We start from the raw sequence: 16,829 nt of genomic DNA, 5'->3' as shown, positions 1-16,829 counted from the left end.
CCTTCCTGCTTCTGCACTCTCTGCCCTGGTGGGGAGGTGCTGCCTAGGCCTTGGTTGTACACATCTGGAATGGAAGGCTGGTGTGGAGACTCTGCGCTGCCTGGAAACACTGAGTAGAGTGGGCTTGTGACCCAGACTGCGGGAGCAGGAAGTCTTAAGGACCATCCCCCTCACTCCTACCCCCACCCTTGGGCTCAACCTCCAAGTCAGGCTTCCGGATGCAGTTGAGACTGAGCCCACGTCAGGAACAGGTGTTCGATGCACGCTGGGATCTGCGGGAATCGGTGCCCGGCCCCACCTGCAGCACAACCAGAGAAAAGCCCCTGTTGGTAGCAGGAAGGTAAAAAGTATTTATATTGTAGACTGTGAGCGTGCCAAAGAGCACCAGAGGTGGGTCTGCGGTGGTACCCAAGCTCTGGAGCCAGAAAGACGAGGTTGGGGGGGGGGGAGGGGTAAATTCCAGCTGTCACCTGTAAGCAGGAACTAGAAAAGGAACCTGGATAAGAAGTATCTCAACTGACAATGAAGGTATTAATAACTGTCTCATGGCGTTGTTTTGAAACGTAAGTCTAAGTTGTAAATCAAATAGGCTGGTTCAGAGTACTAAGCCCTGAGTAAGTGACAACTGTTGTTTTATATTTAGAAGACATTTTGTTCATTTTAATTGGGTAGTTTATGTAAACCTCACAACCATTCTAACCATTCTGTGAGATGGGTATAATCATTTGCATTAAAAATAACAACCAAGGCTCAGGTTGGTGGAGTGAATGTGCCCAGGTCAGAAGGTAGGGAGGGAGTTTGGATTCAAGGGCAGGTGTGCTTTACTTCTAACCTCAGGCTTTGTGTAAATGTAACACCTTCCTAAAAACAGCACTGCAGCCTTCAGAGCACTTAGCAGAGTGACCTGTCCCTAAATCCCCAGAGATATAATGGGAAGTGAATGTAAGATAGAATCTACCATGCCTCAAATGTGTTCTAGGATTTCTGGTGTCTCCTCAGATCCCTTGAGTCAGACAGAGCCTTCTAGCCCCCAATGCACTGGCAGTCTGTATTTTCAGTCTGAGGTTATAGTGAATTCCAAGAGGCTCCACTTTGTGGCCTTAAAATTAGTTCCTCAGGCTCAGGAGCTGGGGCTCCTAGGAAATTCATTTTAGAGCAAAGCAGCTTTTAAGAAGCAGGAAGCAAGGGACTCTGGTAATAAGAATCTTCCCTGGAAGAGAGCACCCCTTCACCTTAGACTTCAATCCAGAATTTCAGAGTGGAGACAGGAGAACCCACAAAGGTCTGCACAGCCAGAAGCATTTCTTGATCCCCCTGTCAAGAATGAGACAGACTGGAATGCAAGCTGGTGCAGCCACTCTGGAAAACAGTATGGAGGTTCCTCAAAAAATTAAAAATACCCTACGACCTAGCAATTGCACTACTAGGCATTTATCCAAGGGATACAGGTGTGATGTTTCTAAGGGACACATGCACGCCCATGTTTATAACAGCACTATCAACAATAGCCAAAGTATGGAAAGAGCCCAAATGTCCCTCGGATGAATGAATAAAGAAGAGGCGGTATATATATATATATATATATATATATACAATGGAGTATTACTTGGCAATCAAAAAGAATGAAATCTTGCCATTTGCAATTACATGGATGGAACTGGAGGGTAGTATGCTAAGTGAAATTAGTCAGTCAGAGAAAGACAAAAATCACATGACCTCACTCATATGAGGACTTTAAGAGACAAAACAGATGAACATAAGGGAAGGGAAACAAAAATAATATAAAAACAGGGAGGGGGACAAAACAGAAGAGACTCATAAATATGGAGAACAAACTGAGGGTTGCTGGAGGGGTTGTGGGAGGGGGGATGGGCTAAATGGGTAAGGGACATTAAGGAATCTACTCCTGAAATCATTGATTCACTATATGCTAACTAATTTGGATGTAAATTTTTAAAAATTAAAAATAAAATTAAAAAAAAAAGAATGAGACAGACTTGGTGATGCCACCACATTCAGAAGTCACAATATTGTGTGACAGTGGGAAGTGTGGTCCAGCTTTGAGAAGAGCAAGGTGAGTTGCTCAGGAAAGGCCACTTTGTTGGAAAGCTTGTGAGAATGAGGTCTGTGGGTACCCTTAACCAGGAAGAAGAAAGAAAGTCTGCCTTCACTTTTCCTAAATGGCCCCATGCTTTACAGATGCTGTTGTCACATGTGTCCATCACCTTACATGATGATTCATGAAGAGTTTCCATGCTCATCTACCTCTGACTTATTGAAAACTTTAAAGAACCTTTAAAGATCCAAGAATGTCAGTCAATTGTCCAGAGTCACCTATATGACAGATCTGAAAATCAAAGTGCCATTATTTGGTGTCAGGTCCATGTTTCAGTTCATTTATGTTTAATGAAGAGTAGTGATCTTTTATGTGGCGGTTCACAGTTTGTTTATCCATTCACCAACTGATGCATATTTGGATAATTTTCAGCCATGAACATTTATATGCAGGTTTCTATGTGTGGACATATGTCTTCACTCTCTTGGGTGAATACCAAGGAGTGAATGACATTGCTGGATCTCATAAGAAGTGTATGTTTGGCATAATAAGGAGCTGTCATACTTTTTCAAAGTGGCCGTACCATTTTTCGTTTCCATCAGCAGGATGTGAGCGGTCTAGTTGCTCTGCATCTTCATCTGAATTTAATGATGTCAGGTTTTTCTATCTGAGCCATCATATTGCTTTGTAATGGTATTACATTTTAGTTTTAATTTGATTTTTCTAATGTATAATAATGAGTATGTTTTTGTTTGTCATCTGTTCCTTTTTGATGAAGTGCCTATTTGATCTTTTCCTCATCTTAAAAAGTTGTTTCTTACTGATTTCAAGAGTTGTATATATGCTACAAAAGTTTTTCCAAAGATAAATGATTTGTAGATACTTTCCCTCAGCCTGTGTTTTTTCATATTCTTAATAGTATTTTTCAAAAAGCAGAGGTTTTTACTTTAAGGAACAAGAAAAACCTCAAATAAACTAACCTTAAACCTAAAGGAACCCCCCCCCCAAAAAAAAAGAACAACAACAACCTCAACAAGTGAACAACCTCAACAACAACAACCTCAACAACAACCTCAACAAGCAAGTTCTAAAAGCCAACAGAAGGAAGGGAATAATAAAGATTAGAGCAGAAATAAATGATATAGAAACAAACAAAAAACAGTAGAACAGATCAGTGAATGAAACCATAAGCTGGTTCTTTGAAAAAATTAATAAAATTGATAAACCCTTTGCCAGGCTTATGAAAAAGGAAAGAGAAAGGACCCAAATAAATAAAATCACAAATGAAAGAGGAGAAATAACAATGAATAGCATAAAAATATAAACAATAATATAAGAATATTATGAAAAACTATATGCCAAAAAATTGAACAAGCTGGAATAAATGGATAAATCCCTAGAAACATATAAACTTCCAAAACTGAAACAGGAAGAAATAGAAAACTTGAATAGACCGATAACCAGCAAGACATTGAATCAGTAACACAAATCTCCCACAAACAAAAACCCTGGCCTCACAGGGGAATTCTACCAAACATTTTAAAAAGAGTTAATGCCTATTCTTCTCAAACTATTCCAAAAAAATAGAAAAGGAAGGAAAACTTCCAACCTCATTCTATGAGGTCAGCATTACCCTGATACCAAAATCAGATAAAGACTCCACTAAAAAAGAGAACTACAGGCCAATATCCCTAATGAACATAGATGTAAAAATTCTCAGCAAAATGCCAGCAAATCAAATCCAAGATTCACTCACCATGTTCAAGTGGGATTTAGTCCCAAAATTCAAAGGTGGTTCAATAGTCACAAATCAATGAGCATGATACACCACAATAATACAAGAAAGAATAAGAACCATATGATCCTTTCAATAGATGCAGAAAAAGCATTTGACAAAATACAAACATCTATTCATGATAAAAACCCTCAACAAAGTTGGTTTAGAGGGAACATACCTCAACATAATAAGGGAGCCATATGCAAAAAATGCACAGCTAATATAATAATCAATGGGGAACAACTGGTAGCTTTTCCTCTATGGTCAGGAACAAGATAGGGATGTCCTCTCTCACCACTGTTACTTAACATAATACAAAAGTCCTAGCTATAGCCATCAGACAACACAAATAAATAAAAGGCATCTAAATCAGCAAGGAAGAAGTAAAAGTTTAACTATTTGCAGATGACATGATACTCTATATAAAAAACCTGAAAGACTCCACCAAAAAATTATGAGAACTGATACATGAATTCAGTAAAGTCTCAGGATACAAAATCAACATAAAGAAATATGATGCATTTCTATACACCAATAATGAAGCAGCCGAAAGAGAAATTAAGGGCTTCATCCCTTTTACAATTGCACCAAAAACCATGAGATAGCTACTAATAAACCTAACCACAGAGGTCAAGGACCTCTACTCTGGAAACTATAAAACACTGATGAAAGAAATTGAAGAAGACACAAAGAAATGGAAAGACATTCCATGCTCATGGATTGGAAGAACAAATATTGTTAAAATGTCTATACTACACAAGGCATTCTATACATGCAATGCATAGAATACCAACATCATTTTTCACCAATGTAGAACAATCCTAAGATTTGTATGGAACTGCAAAAGACCCCAAATAGCCAAAACAATCTTGAAAAGAAAAAACTGAAGGCATCACAATTACAGATTTCAAGTTATGTCACAAAGCTGTAGTGATCAAAACAGTATGGTACTGGCACAAAAATAGACACAGATCAATGGAACAGAATAGAAAACCCAGAAATGAACCCACACCTATAAGGTCAATTAATGTTACACAAAACAGGAAAGACTATCCAATGGGGAAAAGACAGTCTCTTTAACATACGGTGTTGGGAAAACTGGACAGCAACATGCAAAAGAATGGAACTGGAGTACTGTCTTAGACTATACACAAAAACAAATTCAAAATGGATGAAAGACCTAAATGTGAGACAGGAAACCATTAAAATACCAGAGGAGAACACATGCAGTAACCCTTGTCATCAGCCACAGTAACTTCTTTCTAGATATGTCTCCTGAGGCAAGGGAAACAAAAGGAAAAATAAACTATTGGGAGTTCATCAAAATAAAAGCTTCTGCACAGCAAAGGAAACAATCAACAAAACTAAAAAGCAACCTTTGGAATGGAAGAAGATATTTGCAAACAACATATCTGATGAAAGGTTAGTATACAAAATATATAAAGAACTTAAACAACTCAACAGCTAAAAAACAAATAATACAATTAAAAAATGGGCAGAAGATATGAATAGACATTTTTCCAAAGAAGATATCCAGATGGCTAACAGACACATGAAAAGATTCTCAACATCACTCATCATCTGGGAAATACAAATCAAAACTACAGTATGACCTCACACCTGTCACAATGGCTAAAATCAACAATAAGAAACAACAGATGCTGGTGAGCATATGGGGAAAGGGGAACCCTTCTACACTGTTGAGAATGCCAACTGGTGCAGCGTTCTGAAAAATCGTGTAGAGTTTCCTCCAAAAGTTAAAAATAGAACTCTTCGACCCAGAAATTGCATTACTGGTATTCACCCAGAGAATATAAAAGTACTACTTCAAAAGGATACATGCACCCCGATGTTTGTAGCAGCATTATCGACAACAGCCAAATTATGGAAATAGCCCAAGCATCCATTGACACATGAATGGATGGCAGATGAATTTATATATATATATATATATATATATAATGGAATATCACTCAGCCATAAAAAAGAATGAAATCTTGCCATTTGCAACAATGTGGATGGAGCTACAGAGTATTATGCTAAGCGAAATAAGTCAGTCAGAGAAAGACAAGTATCATATGATTTCACTCATATGTAGAATTTAAGAAACAAAACAAATAATCATAGGGAAAGGAAAAGAAAGAGGGAGGCAAACCAAGAACCATACTCAACTATAACAGAACAAACTGATGGTTACCGGAGGGGAGGTATGTGGGAAACAGGTTAAATAGGCGATGGTGTTAAGAAGTACACTTGTGATGAGCACTGGGTGTTGCATATAAATATTGAATACCTGATTTGTACACCTGAAACTAATATTATACTATATGTTAGCTAACTGGAAATTAAATAAAATCTTAAAGAAAAAAAGAGCAGAGGTTTAAATTTATCAATTTTCATAATTTTCAATGCTTTTATTTCATGGGTGTATTAATCTATTTGGACTGCCATAACAAAATACCACAGACCAGGTAGATTCAACAACATAAGTCCAAGAGCAAGATGGGATCAGTATTGGTTTCTGGTGCAATCTCTCTTCCTGGCTTGCAGAGGGCCACCTTCTGTGTCCTCACATGGCCTTTTATCTGTGCACACACACAGAACGAGAGTGTTCTCAGGTGCCTCTACCTCTTCCTCTAAGGACATCAATTCTATCAGATCAGGACCCCACCTTTATCACCTCATTTAACCTTAATTACCTCCTTATGGTCTGGCCCTATCTCCAAATACAGCCACATAGGGGTTAAGGCTTCAACATACATGGGAGACACAGTTCAGCCCAAAACAGTAACTTATACTTTTTTGTGTGTCTTATCTAAGAAATATTTGCCTAATATGGTCACAAGCCTGTCACTTTTTTTTTCCTTTTATAAGTTTGAAAGTTATAGCACCATTTGTTGAGAAGTATATACTTTCTCTGTTGGATTGCCTTGGTTACCTCTGTTGGGAATCAATTGAATATAAATATGTGCCTCTGAAATACAAGTCTGGTTCTGAGTACTACCTCCAGGGTTTAAATGGATCTCTTTATTGATTCCCCATTACCCTAGCAGAGGACCCAGAGTGAGGATGTGTGTACCCTAGTGAGTCACTGGTATACAGGAAATGATTATGGGAAGCTTATTTATAATGACTTTATCTTTAAGAAGGTACTAAGTTTGGGGCACATGGGTGGCTCAGTTGGTTAAGCGTCCAACTTCAGCTCAGTTCATGATCTCATGGTTCATGGGTTCGAGCCCCGTGTCAGGCTCAGTGCTGACAGCTTGGAGCCTGGAGCCTGCTTCAGATTCTGTCTCCCTCTCTCTGCTCCTCCCTTCCTCTCTCTCTCTCAAAAATAAATAAATATTAAAAAAAAATTTTAAGGCACTAAGTTTTATCAGTAGTAATATTAACTGGTAGCATATGTACATATTTTTGAAATATATACAGATGAATTAGGACATGAAAATAATATTGATACTAATTGTGTGATGCCTCAGACTATAAGACAGAGTTAGGTTTTTAATAACATTTTATAATTTTATTTATTTTATATTTTGTTTTAAACTGTTAACAGTAAACATTATATAAGAGTTTTCAGAGGTCATGTCACCAGTTTCTAAACACTCCAGATTGATCAGAAATGTGCTGTTACAGGCAGCACCATCATTCAAGGATGTGACTGTGGAGTTCACCGAGGAGGAGTGGAAGCATCTGGGCCCTGCTTAAAGGACTCTGTACAGACACATTCGCATCCCAGTGGATGAGCAGACCTTGCCACGTCATTGCCTCGAGAATGCAATCCTGTTTTTCATGATTGCTACTTTTAGCATATGTGTCATATCCTGTTCTGTTTCTACTAATTAACTTTTCTCCTGGTTAAGGGTCATATGTGCCTTCTTTGCATGCTTTGTAATTTTTTTTATTAGATTCTAGTTGTTATGGATTTTACATTATTGGGTGCTATATTTTTTGGTATTTTAAAATGTTTTGGGGCTTTCTCTGGAATAAAGCTATGTTATTTGGAATTAGTTTGATCCTCTCAAGGTCTGCTATTAAGCTTTGTTCTGTAGGATTCAGAACACCTTCTGGTTTAGGGCTAATTTTGTTCTAGTACCAATTTTGTTCCTGTAGCCTTCAGGTTATTCTACATATCCTCCATTAATTAAGAAACCTTTCCACTCTGGCTGGTGGGATAAAAAACTTCTTTTTTCTGTATTTTCCACTCTACACCTTCCGAGCAGTTCTTTCCATAACCTTGAATAGTTTTCTTACATGCAAGCACAAGTCCATACTCAGCCAAAGATTCACAGAGACCTTTCTGCAGATCTCATGGCTCTCACTTAGTGCAGCTCTTTCCTCTCCAGTGTTTTGTCTGGCAAATTCTAGTTGCCTCAGCATTCTAAACTCCTAACATTGTCTCCTCAACTTATTGAGACTGTCAGGCTTTTTTTTGGAGGCGTGGTGGGCGGGGCGAGGGGGGGTCCCTTTGTTATGCTGTGCCATAGAAATTTTCCAAACTCTGGCCAAAATAGGGTTCACCCAAGTTGTTTCCTTTTTCCTAAGAGTTCCCTGTCATTGTCCGATTTTGCACTCTCTATTGTCCAATTTTGTATGGTTCTCTACTTTGTTTGACATGAGGAGATAAAGTGAAATCCCTATGTGGTCCCTTTTATAAAACCCAAAGCACCTGGGCCATTTTTAGAAGTTAATATTATTTTGTCCTGAGATTCAGGGATCTAAGGAGATTCATTCTTTTGTCATCTCCTCAAAAATGAGCACCTCAGATGAATCCCATCAATGTGCAGCTCTTAAGCTATAGCTTCCTTTACATTCAGAAGTATTGAAGCACATGCAGCTGATCTAAATCCCAAATTATTTTCCATTTATAGAGTACAGTATTAGAAAAACATATGTGATCTTCAAGTTGGAGGAAGGAGAAAATCCATGGTTATTAGAGGAAGAATCTCTAAATAGGAGCCAGACAGATGAGTTATTGAGTACTAGCAGAAGGTATCCAGGGAAAATTAAATCCAAAGTGATCAGTTACAGATGGGAATTTTTAGAGGTTTTTAGCTTTGGAAATTAACAAAGAATGGATCCAGCATACTATGGAAGGTGAAAGTGTAACATAATCAATGCAATGTAAACATATTGATTCTTTCATCTTTAGAAGCTAGAAGCCCAATTATATCATTTACAACTGACAAATCAAGTTATAGATTTGTATTTAATAGTAAAATGATAAAAACTGAGAAACATTTTAAAAGGCACTAACATAGGGATTAAAGGATGGTTAGAAAGAAAGAAAAAACATTAATTTTATCATTGGTTCTATAATATGGAATTATTAGATACTATGGAAATAGAAGATTCATAAAATACAAAAGTTTATAATTATAAAGGTACTTAGTAGAGCAGAACACAATATTTTGTAATTATAGAAGAAAAATCAATGGAACAATGAGAACAGAACTATTACTAAAAATATTTTTTTCTTTTACTTTTTTACAGTATAATTCAGCATAAAGTACAACAAATTTATCTGCCACATCACCTAATATAAAGTTACCTATTAAGTGCTATCAGATTGTAAAAAAGAAAGATATCCAAAAATAATGCAGACTGTTTGAAATATAAAATAATACATTAGTAAGCCAATAAATGTACAAATAATTCAGGGTTTATTTACCTAGCTGCCACATGTTGAATTCAAACAAAACAATATTAAATCAGAAAACCAGCACTCAAATGATGTTTTTAAAAGACCAGTTTCAAGGGATAGTAAAAGTTTTAAATATCTGTGTATCAAATAAGTTATCAGGATCCATAAAAAAAATTGTAAGAGATATAAGGATAAAGGGAAACAAATTAGGTATAGTAGACCTTAATATACTCCCAGATTTTATACCAAATGTAGTAGAGAGCAATTGAAGTTCTGGAACAAAGGTTGGCAATACAGTACAATACAATACAAACAATACAATACAAAGGTTGGCGATACAGTGCAATAACTACAGGCCTTGAGCCGAATTCAACCTGATACCTGTTTTTATAAATTAAGATTTTGGAACTCAGCCATTTCAGTTCTTTTATGTATTGTCAGCTACTGCCTTTATACTACAAAGGCATAGTTGTCTAATGACAGGGACCACATGGCCTACAAAGTCTGAAATATTTATCATCTGGCCTTTTACAGAAAAACTTTTTGCTAATCCATACTCTAGAACAATGGTGCTCAACAGAAGGTGATTTTGCCCACCACAGGACATTTAGCAATCTCTGGAGATATTTTTGGTTGTCACAACTGAGAGATGATATTACTAGTATTTCATGTAGAAACTAGGGATGCTGCTAAATATCTTATAAAGCACAGGACAACCACAACTACCTCCATCATACATGCACACAACCAAGAATCATCTGGTCCAAAATGTTAATAGTGACAAATTTGAGAAACTCTGCACTAAAATATATACATAGAATATTTAAAAAGTGAACCTAATAAATATCTAGATGCGTCTTTTAAACTGTGTGCTCTAAAAATAATTAACCGATGTTGACGGTACATTCAGAAAATATAAAAGTATATTAGAACCAAAAAAAACTTTCAATAAACTCCACAAAATACAAATATCACAGTTCAGTAAAATTAGAAATTGAAAATAATGTAAACAAAACTAAAATCTGATCATTTAAAAATCTTGAAATGAAATGAAATGAAATGAAATGAAATGAAATGAAAAATCTATTCAGATATGTAAGCACAACTGTGGAGTAGGAGGCTCCAAGCTCTTGTTTCTCCCATAGAACTACTGGGGTGGGGGGGGGGGGGATCCTGTCTGAACCAACTTTGTCATAGCTGTGGAAAAAGTCAAAGGTTTATAGCAATCAGGCAAACATCTGATCAAGAAAAAACATCTTCAAACTAATAGGAAAGTTTTGTGACACTTGTACTCATTCCTTCCCCTTGCAGTCATGACAGTGATTTTGGTGTTGAAGCAGCAGCAGCAGTTCAGTTTCCAGTTCCCTTCCTTGAGCTGGGAACAAAGCAGACCTTTCTTGAAAGTTGTGTGTACCTGTTTTAAACTGGGAGATACAAGGCACATGTCTGTTACATATAACTTGGAAGTTGGGCAGATACATGGTGGGAGCTGCTCTTAATACCTATAAGATTCACAGATGTCTGGGGCAAGAGATTACAAGTGAAAATATATAATAGGCCATTTGAGGTCTGGAGAAGCTGAGGTGAGACTGTTTAAGAAATTAGAACATTCAGAAGCAGCCATGTATACAAAGGAATTTAGAAAGCCACATGCATGCCCAGAAAGACCTAAGAAGACTTTAAGCTTTCACCTTGGGTTGATTCTTAGGCTCAGGACAAACTTAGCTAAGTGCTAAAGGACTACTCTAACATAAGGTCAATTTGCAAAGCCCAAGGGGAGTTCTTGGTATTCAGGGAAATCTTTGTTAAAACATTAGCTAAACATGAGCTAAAGGAATAGAGACTTCAGTTACCACACAGAGCAAAAAGCAGTTTTTGCAAAAATAGATGAAAAGTCTCAAAAATGGAGTACTACAGTCTTTGACAATCAAAAAACTAAACACCAGACCCTAAAGAATGGGGAGAATCTGAATTCCAGAGTTACCATGTTATAATAGTCAAACAAATAATTTTCAACAACAACAAAAAATCACACATAATATGGTGATCCCAGGAGAAGAGAGAGAAATAGAAAGATTATTTTAAGAAATAATGTCTGAAATTTCCTCAAATTTGCTGAAAGATACATATCTACAACAAGGTGAACAAACTCCAAGTTGGATAAACTCAAAGAAACTCAACTTGGGACACAGTATAATCAAATTACCAAAAGACAAAGACAAAAAGAATCTTCAGAGCAGCAAGAAAGAAACAATTCATTACTGCTTTGATAGTCTCAGCCTATCAATAATGACAGCAGCTAGGAATTCCTGAGGCACTCCCTTGGGCCCATGCTGCTTGTGACACTTCCCAGCTGGAGCCAATGTTGTAGTGGGACCAGCCCTGGCAACTCTTATATGATTATAAGCTGCACCTCAGAAACAACTGTCAGGGAACTTTGAAAAAACAAGGCTTTCTGAAAGGGGAACTCAATGGGTGGAGAAGGCTTGACTCCTTATTTAGTTGTTTAGCCAGTAGTTCTGTCATACTGGGGGCAGTATGTTTATTCAAGATGGATATCTTTGAAATGGATGTCTCCAACAATCAAAGCTTAATATCAGCCTCTTACACTATAATCAAAAAAGCTAATGTCAGGCACTTACACTATAATTACTTATAAGGGATCTTCAAGGAAATTATCAGGTAATTTCTAATAAGAAACCTTGGAAACCAGAATCAATAGGATTGTATATTTAAGGTGCTAAAAGAAAAAAAAAATGTCCAGCCTGAAATTCTATATCCAGCAAGACATTTACTGAAAAACAAGGCAGAAATTAAGACCCAGATAAACAAAAGCTGAGGGCAGTCATTACTACTACACATGCCCTTTTAGAAATACTAAAGGAAATCCTTCAGGTTGAAATGAAAGAATGCCAGACAGTAATTGGAAGCCACATGAAGAAATAAAGATCTTTAGTTAAAGTAAACATGTGGGCAAGTACATACACCAATATCATTGTAATTTTGGTTTTTAACTTTTTTCTACTGATTTTAAGAGACAGACACATAAAAAATAATTATAAGTCTATGTTATTATACACATAATGTATAAAGATGTAATTTCTGATATCAGTAACATAAAGAAGAGGAATGGAGCTATTTGGGAGTAGAATTTTTGTATGCAATTGAAGTTAAGTTGGCATCAATTAAAATTAGATTGCTCCAACTTCAACATATTATATATAACATCTATGGTAACCACAATAAAAATATCTATAAAATATACACAAAATGAAATGAAAATGGGTTCAAAGTGTATCACTACAAAAATCAAGTAAACACAAATGAAGGACGTAATGGAAGATATGAGGAGCAAAAAAGCTGTAAGACTACAGAAGGAAATAACAAAATATCACAGGTAAGCCCTTGTTTATCAGTAATTACTTTCAGTGTAAGTAGATTAAACTCTCAAGTGGGTAGTGATTAGCAGAATGAATTTTAAAATGATCCAGGAATATGCTGCTTACAAATGACATACTTTGGATCTATTTCAACAAAAGTGAAGGGATAGAAAAAGATGTCCTATACCAATAGTAACTAAAAGACAGCTTGGATGCCTATACTATTATCAGATAAAATAGACTTTACATCAGAAACTGTTACAAGAGACAAATAAAGGTGATATTTTATTGATTAAAGAATTTATTCACTGAAATAAATAACAATCACTAATATACATGCACTGAACACCAGACCTCCAAAATTTATGAAAAAATTGACAGAATTGAAAGGGGAAATAGGTAATTCTACAATTACAGTTGGAGACGTCAATACACATAATCAGTAATGAATAGAACAACCAGTCAAAAGATTAATAAGGAAAAGATTATTTGAACAACCTGCAAACTAATTAAACTTAATAGATGTATAAAGAACACACCACCAAATAACAGCAGAGTATATATTTTTCTCAAGTGCATGTGGGTCATTGTCCAGGGCAGATTATATGTTAGAACACAAAACAAATCTTAATAAATTTTAAAAGAATGGGGGGGGGCGCCTGGGTAGCTCAGTAGATTAAGTGGCCGACTTCGTCTCAGGTCATGATTTCGTGGTCCGTGAGTTCGAGCCCCGCGTCAGGCTCTGTACTGACAGCTCAGAGCCTGGAGCCTGTTTCAGATTCTGTGTCTCCCTCTCTCTGACCCTCCCCCATTCATGCTCTGTCTCTGTCTCAAAAATAAATAAACATTAAAAAAAAAATTTAAACAATAAAAGACTGAAATTATTAAAAAAAAAAACTCTTCTCATCACAAACCTAGAAAAAAAAAACAAAGAAAACTTTAAAATTCACCAATAAATGGAAATTAGACAACACAACACTCTTTAAAAACAAAAAACAAAACAAAAACAAAAAAAAAAACAGAAGACAAGAAACGTCCCAGTCAGTATATCAACAGCATCAGGGTAAGCAAGAAAAGGACTTCACAAAGAGACTGACATTTACACTTTTTGACAAAACTGAAATACACTGAATTACAGAGCAAATTCACTAAAACAATAAAGAAAATCTGTCCTTGTGAAGGTTATATTTTTACCCCCCCAAAATTGTTTCAATTTTGATAATTATACCACACACTGGTTAAGAAAATAAAGCATGGTATTTAGCAACAGAACAATCCTAACTACCTTGAGAGACACTGTGCTCACACTCACTGGCAACCACTGAAGTCAGCAGGGCCAGGCGCATAGATGGCCACCTATTTCTCTGCATAAGCCACTGCTGTCTCCTTACTGAAGCCCTGGATGGTGAGATCATAGACCACCTCCTCTACTTTTTTCAGATCATACTTGAAGCCATCACAGCAATTCCTCAGGGAGTCGTTTTTCGGGTTGGGAAGGCAGAAGCTAGAATTCAGTTCATTGATGAAAGTGTAGATGTGGAGGATCTGGGAGTAGCCTCCAACAGTCACACTGTTGACAGAGAGCCTTGAAAATTCACTGGCAAGAATTAGAACTCCTCAAAGATGATCTTCTACATCCAGATGAAATCCTTTCTCCCAATATGGCTCAATGCCAAGAACTTCAGTAACCACTTCTGGAGTCATTAGTGTTTCTGATTCCAAATACACAACAAATGTTACCAAGAAGACCAAAAGCTGCAGCACAAACCCCCAGTGCTCATGAAATCCGTAATACTGTTCAGCAGAGAACTTGGTCTCTGAAGACATTAAATGTGTTTTTACTGTACCAAAGTGTTCTCAAGCTTTCAAACACCTCTTTGGAATATCCTGAAAACCAGGACCCTGCTGGACCCCCTGCAGTAGAGTTAAAATCGCTCAAGCTGTTTGTTATAAACTTTGTACAACTTTTCAGATTTCCTCTTAGATGTCCTGCTTGGCAGCCAAAAAGCCCTGCAGCTCCACGAAGATCTCACTCACAGACATGCTGCCAGCTGCACAACAATCAGCCAGTGCACACAAGTGTGACCACCAAAAAGTATTTCAGAGACCACCAGCACATCAGTCACAATACCCAAGGCCACCACCATGTCCACCAGTTCCTATGCTTAAACGACACTCTTAACGAAATAGTGGGTCAAAGAAGAAATCACAGGGAAATTAACAAATACAAAGCAGTGCTGAGTTAAATTTATAGTTGTAGGCTTCTCGGGAAAGTGGAGGAGTAGGAGGATCCTAAGCTCACCTCATCCTATGGATACAACTAGATAACACCCACATCAGTGTAAATAACCCAGAGAATAATCCAAAGACTGGCAGAACTGACTCTCCACAGCCAAATGTAGAAAAGAGGCCACATCAAGGAGGATAGCAAGAGCAGAGATATGGTTGGGAGCTAAATGGACCTGCAGGACTGTCTGAGGGAGGGACACCATGGGCTCAGAAAGGGGAGAGAACAAGACCCTCATTCCCAGCACTCCAGGCATGGGGAATCTGCACACAGAAGATGAATCGCCTAGAATTTGGCTTTGAAAACCGGAAAGGATGAATTTCATGAGTTCCCATAATCAATGGGGCTCAATACCCAGAACTTTAAAAATCAGCAGGCTTGGCTCTGAGAGAGCCAGAAGAGCGAAAAGAAACTCATTTGTCACCCTTAAAAAGAAAGTGCAAATAACAGCCCACGGAGATACAACAAAAAAGCAGCAGTTTGAAAAATTGCTAAGGTAATATGAAAGGAAGCAGATTTCAGAGCATGTGCTGGAGGGGCAAAGATCATTGGGAGACTTTTCCAAGAACAAAAGAGCTGGCAGGCACCATTTCCCTCTTCCACCCCCCAGTCTAGGCACACAGACACCTGAAAGAACTAGTTCAGCACCAATATTCACCACCTAAATTTCTAACAACATGCCCCTACCCCCTCTAATATGCCTTGGCTGGAAGCTTTCCAAAACAGTGCCACAAGCCTGGCAGTGTGCAAACAGCCCCAACAGGGACCAGCACTAATCCAAAGTTAACTCTTGCCCTGGGAGGTTGGAAACATAATCACACGCATCAGTTCAACTATGCCCCAGGAGTGGCCTGGGGGAAGATATCAGATCTAACTACAGGCCCCACCCACCAATGAAGGCCTCTCAGGGGACCACGCAGGAAAAGCTCTCTGCAGCTTGGTGGTACTATATCTCTGGCAAACACCTGGTTTGACTCAACTCAAGCCAAAAGCAGCTCCAGACTGACCCACTGATGACACAGGACCCAAACCTTGCTGATAACAGGTGAAGAACCATTGCAGATGACTGTACTGAAGGCAAAAGCAGCTCAGCCACAACAGCAGGGTGTGTATAACACACAAAGCACACACCTCTGAAGCACCATGTTCTGATAAACAGTTGACAATGCACTGCAGGGCACAACAGGATCTCTTCTTCATAAGGCCACTACTTTCAAGAGCAGAAGACATAGCTGACTTTCCTAATACATACAAACAGACACAGAATTAGACAAAAGAGGATACAGATGAATATGTCCCAAAATGAGAGAACAGAACAAAATCAAAGCAAGAGACTCAAGCGAAATGGAGATAAGTAATATGCCTGATAGAGAATACAAAAAAAAGAAAAAATGGTCATAAAGATACTCACTGAACTTAAGAATGGAGGACCTGGTGAGAATCTTGACAAAAAGATACAAAACATAAAAAAGAATGAATCAGAAATAAAGAACTCAGCAACAAATTAAAAATATCCCACACATGGGGCGCCTGGGTGGCGCAGTCGGTTAAGCGTCCGACTTCAGCCAGGTCACGATCTCGCGGTCTGTGAGTTCGAGCCCCGCGTCAGGCTCTGGGCTGATGGCTCAGAGCCTGGAGCCTGTTTCCGATTCTGTGTCTCCCTCTCTCTCTGCCCCTCCCCTGTT

General features: G+C 37.8%; 1 long non-coding RNA gene and 1 pseudogene across 1 annotated transcript; one reads left to right on the top strand and one right to left on the bottom strand.

Moving 5' to 3' along the window:
* The first annotated feature begins 205 nt into the window (after nt 1–205).
* On the top strand, nt 206–2,943 carry LOC123593855. Its single transcript, XR_006710563.1, has 2 exons — nt 206–340; nt 2,200–2,943. It is a non-coding gene; the product is annotated as an uncharacterized LOC123593855 (long non-coding RNA).
* An 11,270-nt stretch (nt 2,944–14,213) lies between these two features.
* Nucleotides 14,214–15,059, bottom strand: LOC123593096 (annotated as a pseudogene).
* Nucleotides 15,060–16,829: the final 1,770 nt, after the last annotated feature.

The sequence above is a fragment of the Leopardus geoffroyi genome, chromosome D4 (genome assembly GCF_018350155.1).
Source record: "Leopardus geoffroyi isolate Oge1 chromosome D4, O.geoffroyi_Oge1_pat1.0, whole genome shotgun sequence".
Taxonomy (NCBI): domain Eukaryota; kingdom Metazoa; phylum Chordata; class Mammalia; order Carnivora; family Felidae; genus Leopardus; species Leopardus geoffroyi.
The sequence above is the reverse complement of the archived record's forward strand: the minus strand, read 5'-3'. Positions and strand labels throughout refer to the sequence as shown.